The sequence below is a fragment of the Macaca mulatta genome, chromosome 6, assembly GCF_049350105.2.
Source record: "Macaca mulatta isolate MMU2019108-1 chromosome 6, T2T-MMU8v2.0, whole genome shotgun sequence".
NCBI lineage: Eukaryota > Metazoa > Chordata > Mammalia > Primates > Cercopithecidae > Macaca > Macaca mulatta.
The window spans coordinates 64,273,296-64,297,597 of record NC_133411.1 but is presented as its reverse complement, the minus strand read 5'-3'; the positions used below and the strand labels follow the sequence as shown (position 1 = coordinate 64,297,597).

The 24,302-nt window shown below is 43.0% G+C and overlaps 1 long non-coding RNA gene across 1 annotated transcript in view; it reads left to right on the top strand.

Annotated features, from left to right (window-relative positions):
* LOC144341424 (uncharacterized) overlaps positions 1–24,045 on the top strand; it is a 127,539-nt gene extending 103,494 nt beyond the window's left edge. Inside the window, exons 4-5 of the long non-coding RNA XR_013418344.1 lie at positions 1,507–1,635; positions 18,464–24,045. This is a non-coding gene — a long non-coding RNA (uncharacterized LOC144341424). The remainder of the gene's footprint in view (positions 1–1,506; positions 1,636–18,463) is intronic.
* The last annotated feature ends 257 nt before the right edge of the window (positions 24,046–24,302 follow it).

Genomic DNA, 24,302 nt, shown 5'->3' with positions numbered 1-24,302 from the left:
CAGGATGAAGGCCCTCATCAAGAACAGAATCTGCTGGCACCTTGCTCTTGGACTTCCCAGCCTGCAGAACTGTAAGAAATAAAGGTCTGTTGTTGAAACCATCCAGCCTACGACATTCTGTTATAGCAGCCTGAGCTGACTAAGACAACCCCTAAACAACTCTTGAGAAATTACTCTAAATCAGGGACTTTGCATTTCTCAGAGACAGGGGAAGGGAAGTTGGCAATAGTTCTAAATAAGGAAAATGCTATCTTTTTAGAAATAGTTTGTGTAAGAAACAATTATTTTGGTTTAATGCAAAAAATATTCCCTTCAAATGAATATGTGTTTACTTGCTTACTCCTTCACTCATTAATTTCTAGCTTCACTTTTCATTTACTCAACAGCATTCATATAGGACAGGTAATAGAGGAGACGTTGTGACATTACAATAAAAGAGAGAATTCCCTGCCCTGGAGAGGCTTTGGAATAGTGGAGATGTAAAGAAATAAAGAATACAACGTAATGTTACACGTGCTGAAATAGATACCTATCAGGATATTTTAGGGCCACAAAGGGGTTATTTGAATCACTTCCATTTGCTCATCATTAATGAATTCCCTAGGGTGTTTTTTTATGAGCCTTATTATTATTATTATTAAGGTGTTTTGGAGACAGAGTTTCACTCTGTGGAGCTGGAGTGCAGTGGTATGATCTCGGGTCACTGTGACCTCCGCCTTCTGGGTTTAAGCGATTCTCGTGCTCAGCCTCTCAAGTAGGTGGGACTACAGGTGTGCAACACCATGCCCAGCTAGTTTGTGTATTTTTAGTAAAGATGGGGTTTTGCCATGTTGGCCAGACTGGTCTCAAACTCCTAGCCTCAAGTGATCTACTCACCTCGGCCTCCTAAAGTGCTGGGATTACAGGCATGAGCCACCATGCCTGGCTGGACTATTATTAATATTATGTGTAATGTTATCTATTACTTAACAGAAAATATAATAATATAGTATAGTATTAATATTAATATTTGTTAATTTTAATTATTAATTAAAATATTTGATTTTAATATGAATTAAAATGCTATTTATTAATATCTATTAATAGTATATATTATTGGTAATAGCATTCATACAGCAATTGACGTGTTCACTGTGCTAAGCAGTGTACATGCATTTTCTCAGTTTACACTCATGATTCATTAGGTTCCTTTAGAAACTCTATTGTATACAAGAAACTGAAACTGGGACATTAAATAAATTGCTCAAGGCCACACAGTACCTAGTGTAGAGTCAGGATTTTATCCAGCTGGTCTCTTCCAGAGTTTGCCCTCTCCAGGCTATACTGTTTCCAGCAACACAGCTGCAGCACCATGTGAAATCAAGGTTTGTACAAAGCATCAGAAAAATGCCATCTACAATTTCACGTGATCATTTCCCTTTTCACAAAGTGCACTAAGACTGATACCTCCAAAAGAGAGAGGTTTGCTCCCTCCTCACTAGAAGCTTCATGTTTTTGCATCAACAGGTTGCGGATGCCAGTACCACAGACGGTTCTCGGAGGATGCAAGTAAATTTCTAGAATGTGGGGTAGAACGAAGAACAGTGTTCCATGGCTTCTCAGAGGAGATTTTTATGGGCATGCCATTGCTTCCAGGTAACTGGTAAATTCTACTCCTTGTGGAAGATTCTCTATCTCCATGCCTACTTCTTAGGAGGCAGATTTAGTCTATTTATTTATTTATTTATTTATTTATTTTGAGATGGAGTCTCGCTCTGTCGCCCAGGCTGGAGTGCAGATGTGCGATCTCTGCTCACTGCAACCTCCGCCTCCCGGGTTCAAGCGATTCTCCTGCCTCAGCCTCCGGAGTAGCTGGGACTACAGGCAAGTGCAGCCACTCCTGGCTAACTTTTTGTATTTTTAGTAGAGCTGGGGTTTCACCATGTTAGCCAGGATGGTCTCTATCTCCTGACCTCATGATCCGCCCGCCTATTCCCAGGAACCCCTCTAGGCTGGTTGGCACTTGTGGCCCCAAGTAATAAAGATCATATGAGTTTGAGCTTTTGGAGAATTTCCCTGAGTCTTAACACACTTACACACAAAGTTGCAATAAGAAGGGGATGGCAGAGGGCGGGTATGGGGGCAGAACAAAGTTCTTCAAGTAGCCGGGGATAAGATCACAGAACATCAGAGTCAGTGTCAGAAATAGAATTCAGGTCTTCTGATGTGTTCTGTAGCACGTTCCCTTCTGCAAGGAGTAACCTCCTTGGAACCTGAAACAGGGTTGGCTTAGAGCAGAAGCAAAGCAAACCCTGGCTTTTTTCTTAAGGGAGATTTTTTTTCCCTTTTTTTCTATTTTGGAATCTAAAGATAGATAGATTCCTTGGCTGGGTGCTAAATGCTTTCATTAGGGAGAGGCCCTATGTGGCTAAATTCAGTTCCTCCCACCTTGAGATAGTCCTTTTGCTCTGACCTTGACCTGAAGGTTTAGCAAAGCTGTGAAATGGAAAGCAAGTCTGGAAAAGACGAAGCAAAGAAAGAACGGAAAGAAAAGACTCATTCAGGGTGACATTGTGGGGCAAAAGGTGTCCAATTACCAGGCTTTCTATTGCTGCTTGGGTCCCAGCACACGGAAGAGCGACCTAGGTTGGCCTTCTAAAAATTCATCTTGTTATTATTTAAGTAGAAAACATAACCAGTGATACCACTGGAATCTGATAAGGGTTTTCATACTACATGGCTAATGAATATTAACCCTAGTTGTAGATAAAAGATGACAGATTTAGAGAGCTCAGAAACAAGGTAACATGTAAATAAAACCTCTACTTGTATAACTTTTTGGAAACACTGTGGCAGCTTTCTGCTATCTGGCCTGGAATCACTAGGTCACCAAGGAAACTGTGTAGATGGGTGTCTTTGCTCCTTTATTCATCATTGTTAGTCAGTGAAAAACTGTGGTTCTTACTCTGTGCTGTGGATAAATAAATAAGATACAAGCTCATCTGTCCTCGGAGAGCTTATGATGTTGAAGGAAGATCAAAAGGAAAAAGTACATGAACTTGAGACTGAGACACGGCAGGGGCGGTATGAGGGACCGATGGGGCTGGGACCATAGGCAGCTGTCTGCCTGGGTTGCTTTGCTTTGGGGGAAAAGAGCTAGTGAAGGGGAGGTTTGTGCTTAGCACTCAGATGGAGCTCAGGGTGAGGGAGGGACAAAGAGGTCCAACTGGTGCAGACTGGCAGAATATGCCATCCCAAAATATGCCACTTTAACATAGGGCTTACATCAAGTGAAAGGCACTTGAAAAACAGCAGAGGCAAGATGAACATTCTAATCTTCCCCTTTTCTTCCTGAAAATAGGAGATAAAACCTCCCGTGGAAAAGATTCCCTCCCTGTGCCAGGAGAAAATAAACATTCTTTGATGGGGAGTCATAGCCAAGAGAATTTTGTACAAACAAACCTTGTTGAGATAATTCATATCTTCCTTTAGCTTCTACACATAATTAAGTTACTTTTACATGATTGCCTCCCTTTGTTTGACCTAATACATGCAGGTTTTGCTAATTCTGTGGGTCTTTATTTTCTTATGAGGACTCTTGTATCATGCAAAACTGAGGGGAAATTTGTATCCTTTTGTCCTGTTTATCTGTCCTCTGTCAATTTAATTATCAGGCCTAGCTTGAACCCTAAGTGGGTGGAGGTAAAGCTTTGCCTCACCTCCATGGCAACTGTTCTCAAGGCCCTCCCCAAGGGTTAGGGATGCATCCTATGGAGAGAGGGCTCTCCAGCTTCCGGAAGTGTGCATGGGATTCCTCTGCATTTCTGCTTAGGTCATGGAAGGCACTGCCTCAGTGAGAGCTGCAAGAGAGCCGCTCCTGCATCACTAGCTAGGGTCACAGCCTGGGAAGGCCCTCACCTCCCTATTATCCCCTGGGTGATGGCCCTCATGGCATGGGCCTCAGCATTGTTTGGGGGACTACGTTCAGAAAAGCCCACCTTTTCTAGAACAGTGAGCCCGTGGGAGATACATCTAGAACTCCTTGGGTTTAAAGTTGAGAGTGGTGAAAGAGGTATGTTTGATGGGTGGGCGACTTTTGGCACCATTATGGGCTAGAAATCTACCACCATGAGACACCCGGACATTACATAGTTTACCTAATGAGCCCAGTGATGTACAAGAGTCCTGAAAGTTGTCGATAGAGAAGATTCTAATTCGAAATAATTATAATGTGTGATATCTAGGTGAGCTGTCATTTTGCTTACCAGTCATTGCTGAATGACTGACTTCTCTGCCTTGACTAGATGCTGAATCGCTCCCATAACTGAACTCAACACAGACATACTCCCCTCCCACCCCATCACCCCTGTGCTTGGGCCTCAATTAAGTTGTGTTTGTATAAAAATTTAAAAATTGTATCACAGTTACATAGTAACAGATGTTATTATGAAGCATCTACTAACATCACACTGAACACTGATGTTCAGTAGACACCATTTGAAAGTGTTAGCCTAGTATTTTACATGTTATACCTAAACTATGACCAGGGAAAGGACAGTGCACTGTTTTTATGTACCAGAACTTCCACTGAATAGAATACAAAATAGGTACTTATAAGTAACTTAACCGAGGAATTAACTCTGAGAGTAATTAACTAGTGCAATTTCAAACCCCTTAACTTGGACAATGTCCCATATTCATTCAGAAAATTGTCATTTTAGTAGATGAAATTTAAGAAATACTTTCATTACAGAAGAACTTGTCCTATGGGAGTAAAGAAAATGGTACAATCAAGTCCTAGGTTCAATTATTAGTTGTCTGTGAGTAGGAGGAAGGTGACAAGAGCATGAATGTGCACGCACGCGCGCACACACACACATACACGCACACCAGTGAGTGTATTGTTCATTGTGATTCTCCATCTTCAAAACTTACCTTAATTACGACTGCCCTTGCATTACTCATAATAGCCAAAAGGTAGAAGCAACCGAAGTGTCTATCGCTGGGTGGGTGAATAAACAAAATGTAGTATATACATACAATAGAATATTACTCAGCCTTAAAAAGGAAGGAAATTCTCACACATTCTACAGCATGGATGGACCTCGAGGACATTATGGTAAGTGAAATAAGCCACTTATAAAAAGACAACTACCATATAATCTTGCTTACATAAGGTACCTAGAGTAGTCAAATTAGTAGAGACAGAAAGTAGAATTGTGGTTTCCAGGTGCTGGGGGAAGAAAGAATTGTTTAATGGGTAAAGAGTTTCAGTTTTTCCAGATGAAAAAGTCTTAGAGATTGTTGCCCAGATATGTGACTACAGATAACACTACTGAACTGCACACTTAAAAATGGTTAAGATGGAAAATTATGTATGTTTTACCACAGTTAAAAAACAAAATAATAAATAACATTGCTTGATAACGATCCATGTACTGAAAATCAAGCTTAAGGCAAAATAACATTATTGTCACTCTAAAGAAATGTTTATGATCTTTATGTGGGAAGTGTAAACCTAGATTTTATTCCTGTTCTTGATTGTTAACTAAATACTCTGAGTTTATAGAAAGAGTACTGGAGATTGGTTGCACAACCATGTCATGTACTCTATACTACTGAATTGTACACTTGCACATGATTAAGATGGGAAATTTGATGTGTATTTTACTACAATTAAAAGGGGAAAAAAGACCTGCAGGCTCAGAAGTTTTACAATTTCTAAAGAGTCAGAGAGAGTAAAACACACCTAAATACACTTCACTTAAAATTTCTTCAATGTTTATTATTTGGAATAAGCAGTGTAGTAGTGTTTTTTAAATTGCTCTCCTTATGCATATCATATTCTTTGAGTTTCTTCTTCTTCTTTTTTTTTTTTTTTAGATGGTGTCTCACTCTGTTGCCCAGGCTGGAGTGCAATGGCGCGATCTCAGCTTACTACAACCTCCGCCTCCTGGGTTCAAGCAATTCTCCTGCCTCAGCTTCCCAGGTAGCTGGGATTACAGGAATGCACCACCATGCCCAGCTAATTTTTTTTTTTTTTGAGATGGAGTCTCGCTCTGTTGCCCAGGTTGGAGTGCAGCCATGCAATCTTGACTCACTGCAAGCTCCACCTCCCGGTTTCATGCTATTCCTCCACCTCAGCCTCCCGAGTAGCTGGGACTACAGGCACCCGCCACCACGCCTGGCTAATTTTGTTTTTGTATTTTTTAGTAGAGACTGGGTTTCACCATGTTAGCCAGGATGGTCTCAATCTCCTGACCTTGTGATCCGTCCTCCTCAGCCTCCCAAAGTGCTGGGATTACAGGCATGAGCCACCGCACCTGGCCTAATTTTTGTATTTTTAGTAGATATGGGGTTTCACCACGTTGGTCAGCCTGGTCTCAAACTCCTGACCTCAAGTGATCCATCCCCCTCGGCCTCTCAAAGTGCTGGGATTACAGGCATGAGCCGCCGCGCCCAGCCTCTTTGAATTTCTTCTAAGCACTGGAGATAGCAATGCGTACTCTACATTATTTCTACATGCACTTTAGGAACCAAGCATACTCCCCTGACTCCCCTTTACATGATAAAGCATATTTGCAGCTTCCATACTTTTCTTGGAAGGTTAATAGTGCTTTGTTTTCCTCTACCACTGTGGTAGGGGCTGCTGGTGCTCACAACACCCAAGGTCCCCTGTTATTGGGATCCCAATAGATTACACTTCTCAATCCCTGTCCACCTGGGTGAGCTGTAAGACTAGTTCCCATCAGAGTGGATGTGCCTCACCTGAGAGCAGTGGCGCCTTTTCCACATGTGCTCTTTGCTCTTATACTGGCCAAATGGAAAAGATTCCAAAAACTCAGAAGAGGATAGAGCTGTAAGAAGGAATGAGCCTGGATCCCTAAATAACTGCATGGAATAGAACTTTGGAGTAGCCCTGTATGGGAATGTGACCGAAATGAAAAATAAACTTTGCTATGTTAAGCCACTGGAATTTGGGACTTGTTATGCAGTTAGCCTGCTCTAACACAACCACCAAAGGTATTACAGAGACAGGATGTGTATTGATGTACCTGTGAGCTAAGGGAAGGCCAGATAGGCAAGGAGCATGGAAATTACATGTTTCATGATTCCCAGGTGTAAGCATTTTATGTTGCTCGTTAATCATGTGGCAAATACGTTTAAATAAACGTAGGCAATTCCTGTTCAACAAATATCTCAAGGGTAAGGGATTTTGTTCAGGCTTGGACCAGAATGTTAATGCCTCCTTTTGGGCCCCACCACAGCAGATGCAGGAGAAATCGAAGTGAAAGACTTCTCAGGGGAAGATAAAACTGAAGCTCAAGTGGGGAGACTCAGGAGCTCCCAATACAAGAGACCCTTTCAGAGTTCTAATACCCCAAGTCTTAGAGATTTGAGACCTTCCTTTAAAAGTAATGATCAATGCTGACAGCAAAGAACATGTAAGGTGGCTCAGGCCTGTAATCCCAACACTTTGGGAGGCCGAGGTGGGCGGACAAGGTCAGGAGTTCGAGACCAGCCTGGCCAATATGGTGAAATCCCGGCTCTACTAAAAATACAAAAATTAGCCAGGCGTGGTGGTGCGTGCCTGTAGTCCCAGCTACTCGGAAGGCTGAGACAGAAGAATTGCTTGAATCTGGGAGGTGGAGGTTGCAGTGAGCTGAGATCGCGCCACTGCACTCCAACCTGAGCAACAGAGGGGAACTCTGTCTCGAAAAAAAAGAAGAAAAGAAAAGAAAATGTAAGACACCCTGACTCTTAGAAGTTCTCCAAGTATTAATCCATCCAGTCCCGACCCTCATCCCATCCCAGCCTTGGTTCTCAGTTGTTCTTACCAACAATTTCTGTGTCAGAGACTGGAACTACGGACTGGCTCCCTGAACTCAGCAGTCCACAACAAACTTTTGGCCCTGTTGACTTGGAGGGAAACCCTTCTTCTTGGCCCCGATATGGACCTTTGGCCAATGGAACTATCAACCAGTTTGTCCTTTCTGTGTAGAATGACCTCTCAGCTTCAAACCTATGGTTCTTTTTCAGCTCTGAAACTCTTGCGATCCCTTGTTTGGAGATTAATAGAGTACATTTTTATGACCCTTCAATGAGTTTGTATTCACTAGAAACAAAATCTTTATCATGCCCTCCAAGCCTCTGTGTGACCTGACACTGCCCCTCTGTGACATCCTGGGCTGCTTCTCATCCTTCCTTATCATAGCTACCCTGGGGTGTCAGTTCCTGAAAGATGCTACCTCTTTCTGAGGGCCTTTCAGTGGCTGGTTCCTATGCCTGGAAATGCTCTTGTCTCAGCTCTCACCATGCTTAGCTCTTTGTCCTCCTGAAATCTCATCACAAAAGCCACCTCCACAGGGAAACTTTCTCTGACACAGCCCCCTAATGCAGGTCTCCGTATTGGTCACCTTGTGTGCCCTTACAGCCCACTCAGCGCACCTCTTGGCCAGCCGTCGCAGCAACAAACTTTGTCTGGGTGACAGCACCTGGCAGCCCTCTGTACCTGGCGTCAGCTATACCTGGCTTCTTTCAGTTTCTGCCCCAGGATTTCTCTGGTGTTGCAGTGAGAGCTTTGCATGCACAGCCTAGGAACGGGAGGAAATGAACAACCCATGACCATTGGGAGCTGGTGGACCTGTGTTTATCTCTTCCTTCTGTGGGTTGGACAGTTCTGAGGTGTGTCCTCCTCTACTCTTTGGTGTCCCGACAGAATTGTTCCCATGGCCCACAGCAGTGACCAACTTAAGAATGCACCCTAGTTTCAGCTTTTCCTCTTTCTTTTTTTTTCCCCAGTCCCCACTTCTCTTCCCTGTGATCACTTCCCAAAAGAAACCACCTACATGCAATCCTTTGCCAAGCTTTCCACAGATAACTTATGCTAAGAGAGTCATCCTCCCTTATTTAATATATCAGGATCTTTGTCTTTCTCATAGCACTTACTACAGCTTACATTAATTTTATTTTTTTCTATTTTTATATTTTTTTGTTCTGTCTGGATTAGAATGTAAATGCCAGAGGGCAGGAACCTAGTCCGTTTTCAACTGTGTCTTCAGCTCCTCGTGTAGTTCCTGGCACAGACACACCATCACTAAACATATATAAAACGAATGGATACATCTCAAAAATTCATGTGTCTTCTTTTTTTAATTACCCTTATATTCTAGGTATTGAGAGGCAATATAACATACTTGTTAAAAGCCTACATTTTGGAGTTAGACATTCCTGACTCTGCCATCTAAGTAGCTCAGTGGCCTTGAGCCAGTTACCAAACCTTGCTGAACACCAATTTCCCCAACTGTAAAGTGGGATTAATAATAGTACATAGTCCATGGGATTTTTATGATGCTGAAATAAAATATATAGAAAGCATTCAGGACAGTGTCTGGTGCACAGAAACCACCTAATATACTTTGCTTTTAAAATACTCATTTAGCTAAAATCTGAAATTGCACAAATGTAATCTCCACTTTAGACCTTCCAAATTTGTCCGTCCTTTACCTACATTTCCCAAGTGTGCTTGAGGTTAATAATATCAGCCTAATGACTTGTAGCTGGGAATCAAATGATTTGGGTGTATCATGCTCTTTAAACATTCCACGTGTCTTTGGTTTCCCCATGAAGTGCTTTGGGAACATGCTTAATAAAAAACAAAGACCAATGCAGATGTGTAGCGTGTTAATTTCCTCCATTTCTTGTCTTTTGAGGGATCTAATTCCATGTGATTACATTTGTACGTTGTAAGCTAGAACCACAACCAGATAATAATCATGGTCATACAGTCCTGGTGTTTTCTGAAGTTGTAATAATAATTTAAGCAATGATCAAATATTACATTAAGTAATGCTGCTGGAGTGAGAGTTGGGAATGGGTGCTGTCACCAACATAATGTTGTGTCTCGGACTTTGCACACTCCTGCCCTCTCCCCACCAGCTCAATCAGGAGTAAGGTCTTTATTTTCCAGACAGAAGGAAATCATGTCCCATCAATATTGGCTTTCTATAGGTCTCTCTGATGAGAGAATTTGTGCCTACTTAGAGATTGAAGAATGTAAGTACCCTGGTTCTGGTGAGTTTCTCTTCTTTAGAGTCACCTCAAAGAAAGAGCAAAACCCAGAGAACTTACATCTGCCTTGGTTCACAAGCCTACTCTCAGGTGACTTTTAGAAATGCTTATTAAATCCATTCAACCCTTGAGAGAAAGAAAACATAGAAGTTGGGTTTTGTAGCGCTTAAAGGTTCAACACAAGACAAAGAGACTCTGTGTCAGCATGTGGGAGGCAGAGGTGTTGACTCCTGGATGTTATTCTTGGGCTGCAGAAGGGAGACAGTGCTGGAATTCTTCTTCTGCCATTGTTAATTGAGCCTCTCCACTTGCAAAGAGAATCTCACCCCACTCCTCTCCTGACTTCCCTCTTCATTTTCCCTTCTGACTAACGCTTACCTGCATTAGAGCCAAGACAGACGGTCAGGACCTGTGGCCAGGGTTGGGTAGGGAAAGTGGCTGGGTGGCGTGACTCTAAGAAATAAGGTGATGAAGAGGAGGAATTGTAAGTCTCAGGAGTTTCCCTCAATGTCGTGTTGCGGTGCACTGTGACAAATTAAGAACACTGAACGAGGGAAGCCGTGAAGTGTTGTGCAGAGTTGAAGATAGGAGAGCTGACTTTTAGCCCTAACCCTGCCACCGAATAGCTCCATGAGCTTCTCCTCTTTGAGCCTTTGTTTCCTGGAGATTGGACAAGCAGTTTTCTAAGGTTCTTCTCTTGTCATTCAATTTAGGCAATTGATGCTATGTAAGCCAATTTTTAGCCCCTCACTTCATATCGCCTGGTTTTACCCACATCCCGCTATCAAATGGTTCCTGGCCCCATAAAAATAATCAAGAAAGCTCATGTGGTGGCTTTTGCCATAGGAGTCTGATTTTTGATGCTATTATTTTTCATGCATATAAAACTAATATTTTAAGTCTTCTGTGCTTTTTTCTGTTCTTTCAGTCTGGAAGAACATGCTTCAGACTTACACTTAGCTTGGAACATGGCCTGACCTCTATAGTATGAATAAGTGAGCTCCATGAAGACAATAAGATCTCCTGAAATTATACAGATACGTGCATACGTATACATATATGTGTGTCTATGCATGTGTAGATGTATGTGTGTAATATTATATTTAAATAATATTCTACTTTTTCAAAAGTTCCCTTAAGCTACTTCATGTGATTTTATGATAATTTTGTTTGGTTATATTCTATTTATCCTCATTGCTTTCTGGCTTCATTGCCATTCTGTCCATATTGCTGCTCAAAGCAGAATTTTAAGAACACCTCGAGGTGTTTTTAAATTAAGCCAGTAAACAGCTTTAGCCGACACCTCCAGCATGGCACAGTGACAAAAGCCAACACAAACAGGGAGTGGGAGGTTTGCTGACAGCTCTGTGCACTGAGACCTCAGGACTGGTTTGGTGAGGCAGGCTCAAGCAGTGACTCGTGGAGGAGCCAAAGAAGACTCAATCATGTTGTCTCTTGTATCAGGTCCCTCCACAAGGAACGGAAATCTACAAGAGGCTGAGTCCTCCTTTAGTCAAAGCAAGAGAAGAAGCACTCAGGGCAGGGTGGGATGCGGGTCCTCAGCCCCTCCTGTTTAAGGTCTCACTGCTGCAGCAGGGCCGGGTCCATATATCTCCTTCTGTGTTTGGTGTCCCAGAGCTGTACTTAGAACTCCAACATTACCCTGTGTGTTTGTGGTGATGACGAGGTTCCCAAGCACAGTGACTTAAATAAGAGAACTGTACTTCCTTCTGTATAAGCTCAGGTGTATTGTCCAGGGGTGGCTGGTACCCTATGTTGTTGGGGATCCTGCTCATATAAAGAACCTGGCACCAACAAATGCTTTTCAGTTATCATAAGCCTTAAAAATCTATGAGAGTTTGTGGAAAAACAAAGGAAAGGGAGAAGATGAAAGCATGTATGGCAGAGGGCATTGCCAATGTGCTATAACCCATATGCTAAGGCTCCATAGAGCCTGTGAGCCTGGGCAAGTGACTTAACCTCTCTGTGCCACATCGATAAAATGGTGATAACAAGACCTAGCTTGTAGGCTTGTTGTGAGCATCTCACAGGTTAACACATGCAAAGTACTTACAGCAGTGCCCGGACCACAGTCAGAATCTAATAGCAGGCCCTGTTGGTGCCTTACCAGTACCTGTGGCTACTCCCCATTTCATGCACTCCAGATGGCCTTGTACTGTAAGAATTTGTGAGTCTGCCTCTAGGCTCCCCCTGGCCTCCTGAGAGTGTGCTCTGCATGCAGGGCTGGCCACAAAGGCTGAAAAGGCAATAGACAGCAAGCAGCCCTCAACCAGGATGGAATTTGGTGTGTAAATACCTCGGCTTTCTCATCTCTTGGGTGAGACAACTCAGCAGCATGTTTCGAATCGCCACACAGATGTCTCCAGGGTGACTGAGCCCCAAGTATCCGCATTCATAACCTGCCCCTGTCATATCCTGTCTTGCTTCCCTGTCGTCTTTGGTTCATTTCTGCACTCTCCTGGTCTTACTGGGATTACTCCCCAAATTAACTCCTTGTATTCAGGACCAACTTCTGGGAATCCCAAACTAAGACACTCTTCTCCTTACTACACACTCCTTTCCGACCATATTGGCTTTAGTGTGCATTCTGAATGATCTTGCCAGAACCTCACTCTCTCCTTTTCATGCACCTCCTCCTCCTGATATTCCTCTTCTCACTTTTGCAATCACATATGCACCAGGATGAATCAGATGCAGACTCCTGTGCCCTTCATAACCAACCTCCCAAGCATACATGCACACTGATACATACAGAGAAACCCATGGAATCCAGGCCCCAAAGGAAATGGAACGTGTAGCAAAGAATATACATTGTCTCTGGGCTTGCTATCTCGCCTTACTTCCTTCCGGCTTGTTCTGATTTCCCCTGGGGCCTGCACATATGGTGTATTGCTTAGATTTGTGCCTGGGTTCAGACTGCACATTAAATCAGAGACGTGGGGTAGAATCAGGTCCACAGCTCTATATCCTGTTGTGATGGATAAGCGTTCTCTTTCCATTTCCTCCCCTGGGCAGGGAGAGGATGGAAGTGTTTTGCATGAAGACAGGAAATATCTTCAGTACAGCTTTGTGAGCTAGATGGAATTATCCTAAAAGAGCAGGTCCACTGGGTGAGGAGAGATGTGTGGGCTGAGTTTTCAACTGAATGATTAAACAATAGTGCTTGCTGGGGCCACACCCTGCTATTTTACACAATGGAAAAAAACAACTTGACAAAATAAAATCCATGTCGTCGTCTTTAAAATGTTCTATCATTTCCTTGTTATAGCTATGCAAGATTCAGTACCAAGTAGCAGATAGTTCTCTCTTTGCCAATATGGCAAACATATTGCAAACATATTGGGCTTCCAATATGTTTGAATTTCAATCACGACCCTTTAGTCAGTTTAGTTAAATAGATGCAGTCCTCATAAGGGCAAGGTTCAGATTTCATTCACCATGGTCTATGAACTGTCAGTACCTGCATGAAGCACAGACTTTGCTGCTAGCTCTTCAGGACACACATCACTTTTGTAAATATGAGCACTATGAGTCAGTGACCAATCATGTCACGTCTTTCAAAGTCTGCCAGTGATGGTCACCACACCTTGTTATTGGTTCACACACAGACAGCAAAGCATGTCGTTGTGCTTCCTTGCCTTCCAGTGATGATCCATGTGACATCTTACACAAATGGACAATCAATGGAGGGAAGTGGTCAGCAAAAATAAAAGTGAAGCAAAGAAATGAAAAATGAGAACGCAGGGAGTGAGATTCAAATCCAACATATACCAGTTTTCATGTAAATGATTCCTAGTACCAGACATATAGGTAGTTTCCTATCTTTACTCTTACAGATAACATTGTGATGAAAATCTTTATACATGGTCAGGTGCGGTGGCTCAGGCCTGCAATCCCAGCACTTTGGGAGGCTGAGGCAGGCGGATCACCTGAGGTCAGGAGTTCAAGACCAGCCCAGACAACATGGTGAAACCCTGCCTCTACTAAAAATACAAAAATTAGCCAGGTGTGGTGGCACACGCCCATAATCCCAGCTACTCAGGAGGCTGAGGCAGGAGAATCGCTTAAACTCGGGAGACGGAGATTGCAGTGAGCCAAGTCGGAGTCATTGTACTCCAGTCTGGGTGACAAGAGCGAAACTGTCTGAAAAAAGAAAACAAAGAAAATCTTTATTCATAAGCTTCATCCACATTGAATCCTCAGGATCAGTTTCCTGAAGTAAAATTTCTGGGTCAAAGGGAATGATTTTTGGGGCCAAACTTCTTTATAGAGAGATTCTGCTGATTCTCATGAGCATCAGCAGTTGGGGGAGGGTCTTCTCACCTCACTCTCACTAGTCTCTGCTTCTATCATGCCAGAAATCTGTGCAAATCTGATTGCAAAAAGAGCATCTCCTTTGTTCTGACTTACATTTCCTTGGTTGCTAGTGAGATGACTCCAGATATTTAAGTTCAATTGCAAATTAATTATTTTTTCCCCCATTTTTGGGGTCTTAATTCCCACAACAATTTTGCCTGGTAGATATTATTATACCCATTTTACAGATGAGAAAATGAGGTTCAGAAGGCCAGGTGAATTTCCTGAAGCATCCCTTTAGTTACATAGCTCTGAAAGTTAAACCCACACTTTCCTACCAAATTATGTCCTTATCTTTGGTTGAGTCTTTTTCTTTTATAAGTTATGAAACAATTAGTGATTTTGGTTAAGTGTTTTTCTTTTTAAGTTATAAAACAATGAGTGATTTTCTAAATTTTGGTAAGTTTTTGTCTTTTGAAAAGATGTAGTAGCATATAATAATAACCATAAACATGGCTAACAAGAAGACAATGCAACCTTACTAAATCATTTAATCGCTTTGAACTTCACATGCTTTCAAATAAATAGTACTTCTTTCTACACATTGACAAGGCTAGATGTCAAAATGATAATGAGCTAACGAATAACATGTACCAAAATTCTTTCAAGTTAAAAAATGGAAAGGTGCCCAACTTTTAACCGTTCTTTGCTAAGTTGAAAAATTTACTTACTTCAGTTATTTACAAATTTTCCTATTACTTTAATTATTATAAGAGTTAAAACCCTTCAATAAACTGAGTACTTTCTCAGTCACAGATGTTAATATCTCTCTCAGTTAAGAAACGGGGAGCAAAAGTTATTGATTTACATGGTTGAGACGGAAATCTTAGCACACATCCAGCGTTCTTTGGGAAAGGAAGTGGAAGGCTCCCATATCAGATGTTTTGGAAAGAAGATAACTGTGGTATGGGCTGGAAGTTGTAAATGGGAGCTTTCCAAAAACAATTTTATTGGTTCCTGTTGAATATTCATAAAGTTGAAACTTTATGTTTGTAATTGTCCACACTCTGAGTCTAACATGTTGCAGTCAGTGGTTGTCTAGTTGCTTTCCCGAGAGTTCAGTGGTGCTGTTTTCGTTGTACTTGGCAGTGTGTGAGAGTGTGTGTGTGTGTGTGTGTGTGTGTGTGTGTATGTGTGAAGAGCATCGCCAGATCTTGGGCATTTTTGGAGCGTTGCCTTCAGGGGCTGTGTACCCTGGCCTCTGTCCAGGATGCCAAGCTCGTCCTAGATGACTTCCCCTGACAAAAGAACCAGGCTCGGCTCATCCACAAAGATTGTTCAGATCAGTATGCACCTCACAAGTTTATTTGGCAGGTTTTGACCTGGGGACAATCTGGAAGCCCCCCAAAAACTTAGGAGACATGAACATCTTGCTCTTTCTGCACCAAGGGGAAGGCTTGTAAGCAGCTTCCAAAGAAACAAGGAGAAATGTGTGGCTGGGGCCGCTGTATCTTGAAGTTCCCACAAAGTTCAATAGGTTATTTTCTCCTTCCTGCAACCTGTGCAGCTGCAATTTTAATTAACTGCAGAACTGCCTGCCACCCGGATAGTTTAAAGGAAGGCAACTTCAGCCATCCCAGGGAACTTTCTAACAAGAAGTGTTTTCTTCTTCTTTAGGAGAGCCAGAGAATATGGCAACAAGCCAAAATATCAAATATATAGTTGGCTGTATTTACATGACAGACTCTGATCGTGCCTTATTTAACCAATAGTCGTTACCTCCCCAACACTTGCTTTGCAGAGCTCCGAAGCAAGGGTGCTTAAGGAGGGCCTCCTGGAAACTCATTTCAGGGCCCTTTCTCCCTCAGCTGTAATAATATTCATTGTGATGTGAGTTCCACCAACATCTTTCAGCCCAAGAGGAAGTTTAGTTTGGCTGATTTAAACCTAAAATGAGGGGGGGAAAAAACCCACATTTTTTCTTGTTCTTCTCCTGGATTAGGCTGTGGTTTTGAATTCGTTATTATAATTACCTGTACTTATTTATACATGGAAAACGTAATCTCACGTATTGAAAGCAACCTTTGGCAGACTCTACAAGATCCCAGATGATCTAGAAGATTATTGTAAATTACTTCCATGCTTGCATTATTTATTTTCTAATTGGATTCTTTCCTGATTTATAACATTTGATTTTATATGCAAGAATATGACCAAGTGACAGGTTTAAAACCTTGCTTAAGAAGATAATTTTTGGAGAAGCTTAGAAAAACAATATCCAACAACAAAAGAAATGATCATGCTCAAGAATGGCAAAGGTTTGCAAACTTTTTCTTATAGGGCCAAGTAGAGGAATTTTAGGCTTAAGGGCCATTTGGCCTCCATCACAACTACACAATGTTGCTATTGTAACGGAAAAGCAGCCAAAGACAGTACTTGAAAGAATGGATGAGGTCGTGTTCCAATAAAACTTTACTTACAAAAACAGACAGCTGTTCATAGGCCTATAATTTGCCAACTCCTGAATTATGGTATAATCCATTTGGGGCATGTACCTGGTATGTTGCTTTTAGCTGAAAGTAAAGGAAAAGATAGCCTAAAATTTAAGTTATCTCCCATATTAAGAAGTACCATGATAGGGAAGTTCCAGGATCGGTTTATTAAAGCAGTTAAGTGATGTCCAAAGGCCCAAGAGAACCCTCACCCCCACTCCAAGGGCACATTTAATTTCATAAACTTGGACAGATAATCTTTCCCCAGAGTCTTGCTGGCATTCACCATGGTAGACGTAAGCATGGCAAGGGTTTTTTCCTTTCCATATGTGGACTGTCATGGGCTGGAATTCATGAGGTTCTGCAGAGGTCTGTGGTGGGGAGGGCTCACATGCTACTTCTTTCTCCACTGAGATCTGAAGTGTGTACTGAACTCTGAGCCTTAGCTAACCCCATCCCTGGCACATAGTAAGTTCTTCATAAACAATTGCTGGATAAATGAAAGAAATAGTGGAAGGACTGACTGGTGGGAAGACTGAAGTACAGAAAGAGGGAAGGAAGGAAGGAGGATGGGAGGGAGGGAAAGAAGGAGGGAAGGAAGGAAGGACGGAAGGAAGGAAGGAAGGAAGGAAGGAAGGAAGGAAGGAAGGAAGGAAGGAAGGCAGGCTGGCAAAGTGTAGATCAGACAACAGTTCCTGATGCGGGGACGTGCTTAATAGAAACGGGCAGGATTGGAGTTCTAATACCTAACCTGTGTCTTTTATATAATATCTATACACCTAATATGTATCAGATGTTCTAAAAAGTAAATTAAATATTTAGTGTGGCTCCTACCCTAGAGGATGTTTTCAGTAGTTCCTCCCAGGTGCAAAGGGAGGAGGCCTGTCTGAAACTCTGAGAAAAGGGCTTTGTGAATTGCAAAGCAGAAAACAAATGGTGATTAACTAAGGTTCCACAAGCAAGGGCAGGTCTCCGGAGAGCGGTCTCAAGAGATAACTCTTCTGCCTTCTTTTTGTCATTTGAATCCTCAAAATTGTCCCTCGCTTAGACCAAATCAACCTCAAACAGTCTATGATTAAAATTTCCACTCTGAGAGTCTGAGCAACGTAGGAATTGGAGGAACTGGACCATCTGGAGATAATTTATAAATAACACTCGCCTTTCAAATGGGCTCTGTCTTCCCAAAGAGTCCTCTGTCCTGTTAGTGGGAGCGCTGCCAAGGCACAAACCACTAAATTGGGCTAGGGACACTGAAGTTGCTGGCGGGAGCTTCTTATCTCTGATTCTTCTAAGAATTTGGGACGCTACACTGAAACATTTGTTTTTCCTCATGTAATATGTAAGCTGAAAGTTATCAGCTATCTTCAGGTTGGGAAAAGCTTTCAGGATTTTCCTGCATGGGACTCACTCAGCTTTTGCTTTGTCTACTGCTAAACTAATTAAAACGTGAATCAAATACTAAATATAACCCAAAATATCCTGGATACATAGTAAGCTTTGGGAGTATTAAAACATGACTAAGCCCTTTCTTTGCTCCTTTTTCAGTGAACCTGTTGACATGAAAGGGAGCCATTAATACCATCTTTTCCTCTCCTCTCCTCCAGGTCACTCCTAAGCAACACAACCTTAGCCGCTGTGGAGCTAGTGCCAGCTGTGTGAAGCTGTACAGTGGTGCAGCATTAAGGGCAAAGAGCACTGTGGAGCCAAGGCAGACAAAGCTGCGCAGAGCTCCCAGGCCTGGGTGATGATCCCTATTCCCAGACGTCTGTGGAGTTGCCATGTTGATGTTCTCTCATTGTTTCTGCTGAGCTGAAATGATCAAAATAATTCTGGGACTATGTATGACAAGTCTCACCAGACCTCGTTATGGATCAGGGAGAGGTGAAGTTTAAAAATAATCAAGTTCAAAGGAGAGCCCTGCCACCTGGGATCAGTTTTGTTAGCAGAATCCCACCAGCCTTGCTCCCCATATCCAAAATGCATTCATCTCCCACAGGCCCTTCCCTGCTCTTGGTTGGAGGCTTTGAGTTCAGACAGACTCATGCAGTTAGTTTCTCTGGACTGGGGAGCTTTCCAAGGACCTCCTAATGGCAAGTGATAAAACTGATTGGCTGGTGCACGAGAGAGTCATAGTCAACTCATGGCATGAGAAACAGAAACTTGATAAAGCAGAGCTTTTCTGGAGGTTGGGCTGAAAACTTTATTTGGGAAATATACAGTGTAACAGAGAGCTGTGCTATTTAAAATGTAATGGGAGGTCGAGGTAGGCATATCACTGGAAGTCAAGAGTTTGAGACCAGCCTGTCCAACATGGTGAAACCACATCTCTACTAAAAAAAAGAAATACAAAAATTAGCTGGGCATGGTGGCAGTCACCTGTAGCCCCAGCTACTCAGGAAGCTGAGGCAGGAGAATTGCCTGAACCCAGGAGGTGGAGGTTGCAGTGAGCTGAGATCGTGCCACTGTACTCCAGCCTGGGTGACAGAGTGAGACTCCGTCTCAAACAAAACAAAACAAAACAAATGTAATGGGCAGGCTATCTGCCGTGTCCGTTTCTGAGAACATTATTTGTCCCGGAAAGGTAGTTTCGTAGTGGGATTCTTCTTCCCTGTTTCTTCCTGCGTCCCACAAGGTTGATCTTCCTCCACACCTTTCTTTTGTTCCATAACAGTTTACGGCATTGGTTTTCTAACAAAAGGAAGGAACGTTCCTAGGGAGGTATATCAACATTTCTAAAAGGAAATGTATGTATACTTTGAAAATACATATTTCACATTATAATAGAATTTCATAATTTAGAAATCAAAAATACATCACTCTATATTTCTCTTGATGAAAGTAAAATTTGACAAGTTAACTCTGCTGATGAGAATCTGCATTAGTGAATCTGCAAAGAGGGTACCAGTTAGGGGTGGAGCCTCATCTTCCTAGATGGCTCAGGTCTAGAGCCTGTTGGCTGGGTCAGACATAACATTTTTATGTTTATACAATAGGAAAATGATATTTTAAGGACCATCCGGGCACAGGTAACAGGACATGCTTGTATCTCTCCTGTAGGATCCGTCTTCAGGAGACAGAGCTGAGACAGGAGTCCTCCTGGCAAGGCAGGAGCAGCCAGATGCTTAAGAGAAAGAGAAATGTATGTGAAGACGGCCTGGCATCCACTACACAGGCCCTGCCTTCACTATGTTGATGCAGTTGCCCTGAAAGTGGACAGAGAAAGAAGAATGAGGGCAGTGAGTCAGCAAAGGGCCTCAGAATGGGGGTCTCAGGACCTTCAGAGCTGGCAGCCATGTGGCTGCCTCAGGACACAGTCATGCGGCATGTGGGGTCTGAGGGGTAGACAGTGGTTACTTCCTAATCTCTCATGGATGGTGCCCTGGGTAGGGGTGGGGATGAGGACCCACCCAAGCAGGCAACTAGAAGAATTTGATCCTGGAACTCTTAGCAGGGAGGCAGTTCTGTGTAGGCAACTTCATGGTATGAGTCTTACAGTGAAAAGAAAAGAAAGCCCAGTGAGCAGTGCCAAATGACACAGAATCAAGTCCCTGCCTGCTGAAGATGGGACAAGTGAGGACCACCAGGGCACCATTTTGGTGGAGGAGCTGGAAGGACCCTGGGTTGGTGAAAGATGTGACCTTAGCAGAGGCCCATCACGTTAGGAAGGAATTGCCAGCCAAACTGGGGCACCAAGCTGCAGAACAGCAGGATGGGCACAGCTGGCACAAAGCCCATCCCAAGGCACTGAGAGGGAGGAGGGACTTGGGGCATTGCAGTCCAGTGAGCTCCCACCAGGGAACTCAGCACTTAAGACTCCTAGAGTATGATCTCTCAAGCAGATGGACAGGAAGCTTGGAGATGGGGCTAAGTATGTGGAACGGGGACAGAAACCTCAAGAGTTCCCGAGACACTGGGACAGACCGGACAAGGAAAGATGCTGCCCACTTGTAGGTCTAACAAGAAGCATGTTTTTCCAAAGATTTAGGGTGTTGTGAAGGTGGCAGAAGGCAATCAGCATACTCCCTTTTAAAGAATACTCAGCCATATATTAGCAGAAGTGCAAATACATCTTTTGGAAACAGCATCCCACCTTCCTTGGACATTGATATTTAAGGCAGGGACTGCTGTGACGTCAGCTAGACTGTACACACACCAAACCAGGCTGTCCCCGAGGCTCTGATTCACAGCTATTTACCAACACCCTGAGTGTGTTATCTGAAACAGCAATCAGGAGAGAAGGCTACACGAAAATCTAGACAGGTCGCACCTTCTTCAACATTTTGAATTGCAAAGTAAAAGGTGACACCAGCCCAGGAAGGTGTTGTGACCGTGGGAGGAGAAAGAATGAGCAATAATCTCTGGCACACTTCTGAGCAAAATGCTAAGCAGCACAAAAGTGCCAGAGCGTAGGACACATGGAGAAGAGAAGATATGGAGGAGAAATGGCATTTCACTGGGAATGGGGAAAAATAGGGTCTTTCTTCACTCTAACTAACTTGTTACATTTGGGAAAGTGATGTAATGTCCCTGAGACCTGGCTTCTTCCCTTGTAGAACATGAGAGTTGATGCAGGTGTTCCCTGGGATGCTCCTCATCCTGGTATTCCGTGAACCTGGGGGGTCTGGGTAGTTCACAGACTGGGACACCCTCTCCCAGATTTTCCAGAGCAAACAATACCCCCCCCCCCCCCCAATGCAGCCTTGGTCAATAGCATGATCCTTCCCATCTCAGGGAATGTTTCCAATCAGAAAACATGGGGTGGATCCATCGGTGAGAGATCTTGCCCAGCAGTGTTAAGACTTCCCCCCATGGCCCTATGTTTACCATGCATTCAATTCTCAGCGTGGTCTGGGCCTTTCTCACCTCATCCATTTCACCTACCAAGAAAGGAAATGACATTCATCTGGGCTGGGGCACTATTGCCCAACCAAACAAGCCAACCTGTAATTAAGGAGAACTGAATGCGGATGCTGAGCCCAGCATCTTGGGGAAAGACTGCTGAGAGTTTCGCTTGGCTTTGGAGTTCAGTTATCAGATAACATGTGCTGGATTGACCTAAACTGCAACATGGCTCTTGTAATTATACGGTGCTTTTGCTTTGGAGCCTGAGGGAAATGTGGAAGGCGCTGGAGTCTGAGCTCTGGGTCACCTGAACGTCCTGTGATTATGCCCGATCTCACATTCAAACGGAGAGACGGGAGTGTTTGTATTTTACCCACAGCAGTGGACTCAACACGAGGACATGTGGGGTGCATATGTCTTCTGTATCTCCTGGAACTCAGTATCTGTTCATTCATTCATTGAGTACCTACTGTGATCAAGGCACTGGATGGGGCACTATGACAATTTCTCTTTCGGTATTTTTTCAAGATTTGTTTAGTTGAGGTTCTAGCCCAGGGGTCAGCAAACCACAGCCCATGGGCTAGATCCAGGCCTTTTCCTGTTTCTGTGCAGCCTCAATAATTAAGAATTTTTACATTTTTAAATGATTAAGAAATCAAAAGAACACTATTTTGTTACACAAGAACATTGTGTTCAATTTGAATTTCGGTGTCAATAATTAAAGCTGTATTAGAACCCAGCTGTGGTGGGCAGAATTCTAAAATGTCCCCCAGGAATGCTCATCCTTATATAATCCCCTCCCTTTGAGTGTGGGTGAAACCTGTGAATGTACTAAAGTATCACTCCTGTGATTTATATTACATTTTATTGCAAAGGGGATTCTTGCAGATGTCATTAAGATTACTAATCAGTTGATTTGGGGCACTTCAAAAGGGAAATTACCCATGCAGGCCTAACCTAATCATACGAGCCATTTACAAGCGGGGTTCTCTCTTGCTGGTAGCAGAAGAGAAGTTAAAGAAACATGCTACAGCTGACCAGAAAGAGAACAAACATCTGTACTATGAACTGCCCAGAGGAGCCCTGTGACCCTGATGACAAACAGCAGGGAAACCAGGACTTCAGTCCTACAACCCCAAGGAGATGGACTCTTCCAACAACCTGAATGAGCTTGGAAGCCTCCAGATAAGAGCCCAACCAGCCAATACTTTCATGTCAGCAGTGTGAAACCTAAGTGAAGAGCTCAGTTAAGTCCACCCAGACTTCTGACCTATGGAACTAGAAATAATAAATGGGTGTTGTTTTAATTGACTGAGTGTGGGGTAATCTGTTCTGCAGCAGTATACTGACAATACAGCACAAACGCACATGCGTGTGCACATCGTCTATGGCTGCTTTCACACTACACCAGAGAGTTGAGTCGTTGCAGTGGAGACCTTATGACCCACGAGTCCAAAATATTTACTACCGAGTCTTTGACAGAAAAGGTTTGCCAAACTGTGCCAAACTTTTTCTCTAACCATAAAAGTAATCTCATCTCAGATATATTTTGTGAAGGTTTTGTGCCTGACCCAAGGCTTGCAAGAAACAGGACTTACACCCAGGCACACTCAGCAAACATTCCTTCTGTCAAGCTGAATTAGCTCCAAAAAATTAGTAGGCACCAGGCTGCCTGCAGACCTACTCTTCATTCCAATTTTTAAAATGTTAGGGGGAGAAAGAGAGTGTGTATGTGTGTGTATTTATAGTGTTGAGCAGGAAAAAATATCAGAGGAACATGTACCATGTATATTTTAAAGGTTGTCATGTTCTATATTATGAATTTCAGTAATACTTAAAATTTTGTGTCATGAATTTGTGTTAGTAATTATTACCTTATTTTTAAAGGCTATTCTGTGCTCCGTGTGTGCTCCTTGGTGCAGTGGCCTAGAGAAGAGAAAGTATGAAAATTGTTGCTTTGCAATCAGAATTTGAACTCTCTCCACTGTCTTCTTGACTTCTGCCTTCCAGATGCCCCTTCTGCTTTCACGGTGAGATGTGTCAAGATAATCCAATTCTTTGTTCACTAATGGTGGTTATCTAGGAGAATAATTTTCAATCACTTTGGAATTAGAATGCCCTTTCTCTCTCTGTCATACGGACACACACACACACACACACACACACACACACACTCTCTCTCTCTCTCTCTCTCTCTCTCTCTCTCTCACAAATTAAAATATTTGGAGAGGCCGAGGCAGGAGGATCACTTGGACCAGGAGTTCAAGGCTGCAGTGAGCTATGATCACATCACTGCACTCCAGTCTAGACAACAGAGCAAGACCCCATTTCTACAAAAATAAAATAATCAAATGTTGTGCCAAAAAGGTTTGGCAGGGCGTGTATACAGCTTTAAATTGGGTTAAAGTCCCTATGACTCTAAAGACTGGAAGAAGGAGCTAAAGATGGTTTATTAGGGCTCTAACAAATAGCCACAAACTGGGTGACCTAAAACACAACAAAAATTAATTCTCTCACAGTTTTGGAGGCCAGAAGCCTGAAATCAAGGTGCTGGCAGAGTCGGTTCCCTCTGGAGGCTCTGAGGGAGAACCCATTCCACGC